Below are 8,003 nucleotides of genomic sequence, written 5' to 3' on the forward strand. Positions count from 1 at the left end.
TCCTCCTTTCTCATTTAAATCCTGTTTTGGGAATGCAAGCTGGTGCAGCCACTCTGGAAAACAGTATGGAGGTTCCTCAAAAAAACAAAAATAGAACTACCCTACGACCCAGCCATTGCACTACTGGGCATTGATCCATGGGATACAGGTGTGCTGTTTCGAAGGGACACACGCGCCCCCATGTTTCTAGCAGCACTATCGACAATAGCCAAGTATGGAAAGAGCCCAAATGTCCATCGATGGATGAATGGATAAAGAAGATGTGGTATATAGATACAATGGAGCATTACTCGGCAATCAAAAAGAATGAAATCTTGCCATTTGCAACTACGTGGATGGAACTGGGGGGTATCATGCTTAAGTGAGATTAGTCAGTCAGAGAAAGACACAAATCCTATGACTTCACTCCTATGAGGACTTTAAAACAGACAAAACAGATGAACACAAGGGAAGGGAAACAAAAATAATATAAAAACAGGGAGGGGGACCAAACAGAAGAGACTCATAAATACGGAGAACAAACCGAGGGTTACGGGAGGGGTTGTGGGAGGGGGTGAGGTGGGCTAAATGGGGGAGGGGCATTAAGGAACCTACTCCTGAAATCATTGTTGCACTCGATGCTAATTTGGATGTAAATTAAAAACAATAAAAAGGGAAATAAAAAAAAGTCCTGTTTGCCTTGGCGCTTGATAGTGGTTCAGTGGCCACCTCCCTCCTCTCCACGTGCGCATAACTGTCTTAGAATCGGGGCTTTGGAGCCCAGGAACGAGGAGAGAGCCAGAAAGGGCTAGAAGAGAGGGCGGGCGGGGCCAGTAAGGAAGGAATGGAGGGGAGGGTGCGCACTGCCATCTGGGATCCAGCAGCCTTTACAGCAGCTTCACGCTCCAGAGAAACCGCCCCACGTGTGTCAAAGGGCAGCTGTGGGAAAGAGACCCCTGAAAACTCCTTTCAACATCCCTGTCTTCCTGATGGGAAGACTGAGGCCCGGACGGAAGGGGAAATAGAAAAGCGTGAGCCCCAAATGCTTTGAGTCAAGATTAGTTAAAATTGGTAGGTGAACCAAGTTACACAAATTAGAAATATGTGTTCCTGGGGCGCCTGGGTGGCTCAGTCGGCTAAGCATCCGACTTCGGCTCAGGTCATGATCTTGTGCTCTACGAGTTTGAGCCCCGCATCAGGCTCTGTGCTCACAGCTCAGAACCTGGAGTCTGCTTTGGATTCTGTGTCTCCCTCTTTCTCTCTCCCCCTCCCCTACTCGTGCTCTGTCTCTCTCTCAAAAAGAAACATTAAAAATGTTTAGTTTTTTGTTTTTTTTCTAAGTAGGCTCTACATCCAATGTGGGGCTTGAACTCAGGACCTTGAGATCAAGGGTCACGTGCTCTACCAACTGAGCCAGCCAGGTGTCCCCCGGGGAAATTACTTTCTAAGAGTTGCCTGTTAAGAGGAGGAAACCAGCCGGCACTGGTGTTGGGGGTCCTTGAAGGCCTTCCCTCAGGGAGGATGGAGTGAGGTGGGAGGGAGCCCACGGGACTCACCGGGTTGTCATCCACCCAGGGTCTCTGCAAGGCCAGGGGGAGCAGTGTTCCTGAGCTGTCTGACTTCCTTCCCCCAATGTCTTCATCCTATGTCCCTGGTTTTTTTTTTAATTAAAAAAAATTTGTTTAATGTTTATTTTCGAGACAACGCGAGAGACAGAGCGCAAGCAGTGGAGAGGCAGACAGAGGGAGACACAGAATCTGAAGCAGGCTCCAGGCTGTCAACCCAGAGCCGGACGCAGGGCTTGAACTCACGAACCGTGAGATCATCACTTGAGCTGAAGTCGGACGCTTAACCATCTGAGCCACCCAGGCGCCCCCTACATCCCTGTTTTTAAGCACATGCCTGTTTTGGTTTTTGCAAATGCTGGCCCCATGTGTTTATTTTTTTATCATGGCAAAATACACATAAAATTTACTGTGTAAGCCATCTTACTTATGTTATTATTTTTTTAATTTTTATTTATTTGGGGGGGGGGAGAGAGAGAGAGAGAGAGAGAGAGAGAGAGAGAGAGAGAGAAGAGAAGAGAAGAGAGAATCCCAAGCAGGTTCCGTGCTGTCAATGCAGAGCCCAATGTGGGGCTCGATCCTACAAACAGATCATGACCTGGGCCAAAACCCAGAGTGTCCGGGACCCTTAACCGACTGAGCCCGCCAGGCACCCCTCATGCAAGCCGTTGTAAAGTGCACAATTTGGGGGCACCTGGGGGGCTCAGTCGGTTAAGCGTCCGACTCTTGGTTTCGGCTCAGGTCACGATCTCATGGTTGTGAGCTGAAGCCCCGCGTCGGCTCGAGGCTGGACGTGGAGGCTGCTTACGATTCTCTCCGTCTCCGTCTGCCCTTCCCCCGCTCACCTGGGCGTGCGCTCAATCAATCAAGTGCACAATCCGCATGCGTTTAGTACATTCAGAATGTTATACAACTATCAGATCTTTCTACTTCCAAAGCATCCCCTGGCCCGAAAGAAACCCTGCCCCATTAGCAGTCACCCCCGTCATCCCTTCCCCGAGCCCTGGCCACCCCCAATCTGCTGTCTCCAGGGACGTACCTGTCCTGGGCGTTTCCTACTACTGGGATCCTACTGTATGTGGCCTTCTGTGTCGGGCTTCTTTGCTTAGCGTGCTTTCAAGGTTCATGTCGTAGCTCGTGTGGAAACTCTGTGCCTTTTAGTGGCCGAGTTCATAGTTCCCGGTCCGGATCCACATTTTGTTCACCCGGCCACCACTGATGGCTGTTCGCCTTGTGCCGGCCTTTTGGCCACTGTGAACAGCGCCGCTGCGAGTGTTCGTGCACGAGTGTTTGCGTGAACACCTGTCTTCACTTCTTTTGCACAGTCACCGGGCAGTGGGGCTGCTGGGCGTCAGGAGCTGCTAAGCCCGTTCCCAGAGGCGCCGTGACAGTCCTGCTTTACTGCCAGCAGTGTCTGAGGCTTCCTCGAGCTCCCCAGGACCCTGGAAGGTTCATCCTGAGGTAGACCCTCACACTCTGCACCCTCTCCCCCCGCCCCTCCCTGTTCCTGGCCACCGCTTCCACCCACATTCATTTTCAAGTTCCTCAAGCTGGCTCCTCTCACCCTTTGGGCCTCTAGCCTTGTGGTTGTTAACTCTGGATTTAGGCCGACCTGCGGCTCAAATCCTGACTCCGCTGCTGGGTGCCCTGAGGCGAATGGCTCCACCTCTCTGTTTCCTCAGCTGGTACACACAGAAGGCTGTGGAGAAGCAGGACCATGCCGGGAGAGCAATCTGGGGCGCGGATCGCGGCAGCGACTCGTTCTCAACCAACACTGGGGACATCCACACCGTGCCGGGGGCTGTTCCAGCACCGAGGGCACAGCTGTGGACAAGACAGAGAGCCCTTGCCCTTGGGGGCCAATGCTCTAGTCGGGACACAAGCCACAAACGTGAGCAGCCAACGTTGGACAGTACGTTGGAAGGTGGCGAGGGTGGGGCACTGTTCGCCGTTTCAGTTGGTACCATCAGAGCAGACTTCTCTGAACAGAGACTGAAGGACGGGGGGAGATATTTCAGTGGGTGAGAAAGAAAGAGCACCGTGGAAAAGGACAGAACAAATGCAAAGGCCCTGAGGCAAGCGTGCCTGGAAGGTTCCAGAACACCAAGGAGCCCTGTCGGAACCTGGCTTTTACTGAGATGGGAGCTACGGGAGGGTTATGAGCAGAGGGCCCCACAGGCGCAGCGTGTGGTAGTTGGGGAGCGGGGGCGATCTGTCACTTTGGCTGCTGAGCACCTGATGTCCCCTGACATCAGCACATCCCACCCACCCTGTGCTGTGGGGGCCAATAAACTTTCCTTGTCCCTGGTGGCCAGAGCTTGGGCCTATGACCTAATCAGGCCTGTGACAGATGGGGGTTGGGGGAAAGGGAGGCGTGAAGGGGAAGAGAAGACAGCTTGAAAGGAACCAAGAGAAAGAGAAACACCCAGGTGCTGTCACCTCCTAGTCTCAACTCTGTCCAACGGGGCAGCTGCCTGAGTCCACTGCGGCCAGCGGGGGTGGGAGGCTTCTCCTTTGCAGCCAACCCCCAGTCCAGCGGGCCCTCCTCAGGTAGTGAGGTATCTTAGGGGCCTCTCATTCACGCCCATGACTCCAGGGGCCCCACCTTTGTTCCTGCTCAAACTCCAAGACCTTCCAGTGGCCTCTGACATGACCACAGGTCACGGTGTCTACACCTGACCTCAGTGCCTCCCCCCTCCACCACCCCTGTGTGCCTCCCGTGTCCCCAGCTCGGGGACCGAATCTCTAACCAGAATCTCAGCATCTGCAGCCCTGCGTCTTAATTACTTGTTTTCATGGGCATCTATTGGCCAAAATCCTTTTCAGAATTTAGACATTGGTGAGTTTTCTGTTGTCCAACTAACTGCCTTGAACCTCTGCAGACCTCATATACATCTGTCCCTACTGATTCCTTAAAACTTACAGACTTACTGGGGCGCCTGGGTGGCTCAGACAGGTAAGTGTCTGACTTTGGCTCAGGTAGTGATCTCACAGTCAGTGAGTTTGAATCCCACATTGGGTTTTTGCTAACAGCTCAGAGCCCGGAGCCGGCTTTGGATTCTTTGTCTCTCTCTGTCCCTCCCCTGCTCGTGCGCTCTTTGTCTCTCTCTCTCTCTCAAAAAATAAATGATTAAAAAACAAACAAACAAACACTTATGGACTTCCTGAGATCTTCCCCCAACAACACATCTCTCCTCCATCCTTCCTGCTGTCACAACCCCACCTCTGTCATGCTGATGTTTACAGCTTTAGTTCCTGCTGTGGATGTATCTCCTGATGTTGATCACTGGATCTTCCCATATTCCTTGCAGCCTCTCCTGAATTGGTTTCTCTTTTCATTTAAAAAACTCCTCTCGTAGCCACTCAGAGAAAGGGAACACCCCACATTCAAGAATAAACTCCAAAGAGACCTGAGATCCAGATGTAATATATGAAATTGTACAAATATTAGAAGAAAGCCGTGGGGATTTCTGTGAGACCCGGGTGTAGAGAAAGTTCTAACCCTGACTCACAATGCAGAGACAGTAAAAGGAAAACCAATACATTTGATTTCCGCAAAACAAACTTTTGCACGGCAAACGCACCCCAAAGTCTAAAGGGAAAAGATTGGGATATAAACTGAAATGTGGTTAAGACTTAGAACAGAAGTTTTATGTTCTGGGATAAAATTTTAGCACAATAAAGAGAGAGAGAGAGAGGGAGAGAGGGAGAGAGAGAGGGAGAGAGAGAGAGAGAGAGAGAGAGAGAGAGAGAGAGAGAGAGAAAGACCAGGAGGAAATTATTCGCCAACATATTTGACAAACACATCGTCTTTCGGCATGTCCCTTCCATGCTGTTCTAGCTAGAGATCCACAACCAGAATCTCATGAAGAAACACCAAACCCCAGTAAACATTCTTTACAGGGTAGGATGGAGGAAGGATCGTATTCGTCGTGTCGATGTCATCGAAGACCAAGAGACTGAGGGAATATTCCAGATTGAAGAAGACCAAAAAGAGGACAGCTAAGTACAACACGGGGCATGACTGGGTCAGCCAACACACACGGATATGTACACAGCGGGTGGCCGTTAAGTACACACATCCCATCGCTGTGAAACTGAAGTTCCACAGTAAGTGAAGTGGGGTGAGTGGCGGCTACGTGTAGTGTGGGTCTGTGAGGATAACCTTGTTCTTGTAAGTTTATTTTTATTTGAGAGAGACAGAAAGAGCAAGTTGGGGAGGGGCCGAGAGAGGGGGGGAGAGAGAGAATCCCAAGCAGGCTCTGGGCCATCAGCACAGAATCCAGGGCGGGGCTGGAGTTCATGAACGTGAGATCGAGAGATCGTGACCTGAGCCGAAGTCAAGAGTTGGAGCTTGACCAAGTGAGCCACCCAGGCACCGCTCCCCACCCCCCACCCCCGGCCCTATTGAGAAAACCCTTATTCGTAGGAGAATCACACGGAACCACACCAGGGTAAAGGTCCATGATGTATGTGCACTATGCAACTTTCTCCCAAGTAGCTCAGGGACAAAACGGTGCGCGTGCACACAACACACACACATCGTGTCAAGCCCACGGCACCCAATGGTTTGTGCATAGGTGAATCTAGGTCAAGGGTATACAGGCGTGTTTGCACTTCTCTTGCAACTTTTTGTTAAGCTTAAATTCGTTTCCAAATAAAAGGTTAAAAAAAAGGAAAAAAAGGAAAGAAACCAAGCAGGATTTCATGAGGAATGCCAGTAATACACAATCTAGAATCGAGCCATCCTTAACATATAAAGCCAGGAAGCAGACACATGAAAGAGCTAGCTATGGGCCTCTTTCCACAGGAAAAACTGCATCTCTGGGCTTAAAGTTAATTCTGGCATCTTGAGCTCAACCAAGAAAACCTACTTTGAATAATCAGGCATTTGCATAAACAAATGCATTTATTTCGATTTCCCTGCCCCCTTGAATCTGGGTCGGCCTTAGGGGCTTGACGACAGGCCGAATGCGGTGGCAGCGACGCAGGGCGGCTTCCGAGACCAGCTCACGAAGACGCGTGGGCTTCCACCTGGACCTGTGGGGTGCGCGCGGCCCCGTGGGACCCGGCCACCATGCCGCGAGAAGCCCAAGCCACGTGGAGGCCGTGTGTGGATGGTCCAGTGACAGCCCCCAGCCGGCAGCCTACACCGGCGGCCAGGCCTTGGGATAAGCCACCTCGGACGTGCAGCTAGGCTGGTCTTCGGGTGACGGCAGCCCCAGATGTCACCTGACCGCAAATGCCTAAGACTTCAACTTGAGAACCGCACAGCCCAGCCCCGTCAACCCAAAGAACCGAGGCAAACACATGGGCGTCTAAGGCCAGTAGGTTGTTTGTTGCACAGCTGTGCAATAAAGAACTCACCTTGCCCGAAGAAAGGTTTGGCCCTTGCCCAGCTCCCGGGAGGGGATCTTGAAGCCCTGGGAATGTCCTCCCTGATGAAGGTCTTTGTTTACCCAGGGCTTTGGGCCACTCGAGGTGGCCTATACTTACGTGTGATTTGTGTTTGGGGACCCTGGGACACGGGACATCAGCTTGTGTCTCCCGAGACTAGGGTCAGTCATGGGGGCGAGGCAGTGAACACAACCAACCCCAATAAAGCCCCTGGACAGCAAGGCTTGAGCGACCTTCTGTGCTGGGTGACTCTACCATGTGGAGGACACCTGTGGGCTCCGGGCCGGTCCCTCCTGATCTCCCCCCGTGCGTCTCTTGTCTTTGCGGATTTTAATCTGGGCTGTAATAAACTGGAACCATAATAACTTTTCTAAGTCCTGTGAGTTCTTCTAGCACAGTATTGAACGTGAGGGGTGGCCTGGGGACTCCTGACTGCAGCTCTCAGCGACCCAAAGCCCCAGCGCGCCTGCAGAGGGCAGCTTCTCAGCAGGCGGGATCCCCCCGCAGGCCTGCAGGCCTCCCACAACACCGCCCATGGGACACCCCTGGGGTCGGCAAACAGGGATTCACGCCTACGTTCCCCGGGATATTCTAACCCCCAGTGCTCGGCCCCCAGGAAGGGCGTTCATATGCCACGATGCTGACTTCCTTCAGAGAGAGGACCCTACCGCGGGGCCTTCCCAGATGTCACCGTGGAATTAGCAATGCCATCTGCTCATCTCTGCCCTGGGGGAGGCAACCCAGGGGGTCAAAGTGCTCACAGGACTCAACCCTCCTACTGTTGTCACCTGCCCGTAGACAATACCCCAGGTCTACATCTCCCTGGAAAAAGGTGGGTCCAGAGGAGTTCAAACTTGAAAACAGGCCTCTCTCCACAGGCCCAGGGCCAGGCAGAGCAGCCGGGGTAAGATTCGATATTAATCTTTGATGGAGAACGAAAGCGGAGCGGTAGAAGGTACCTCTGGTCTTCCTTGGTGGGGGAGTCGGCTCCATCGGGTGCTGCAGGAACCAGGGTGGGGTCTGCCCTGGCGGGCTGTGCGCGACAGAGGGCAGGCTGCAGAC

Source organism: Felis catus, chromosome E2 (assembly GCF_018350175.1).
Source record: "Felis catus isolate Fca126 chromosome E2, F.catus_Fca126_mat1.0, whole genome shotgun sequence".
NCBI lineage: Eukaryota > Metazoa > Chordata > Mammalia > Carnivora > Felidae > Felis > Felis catus.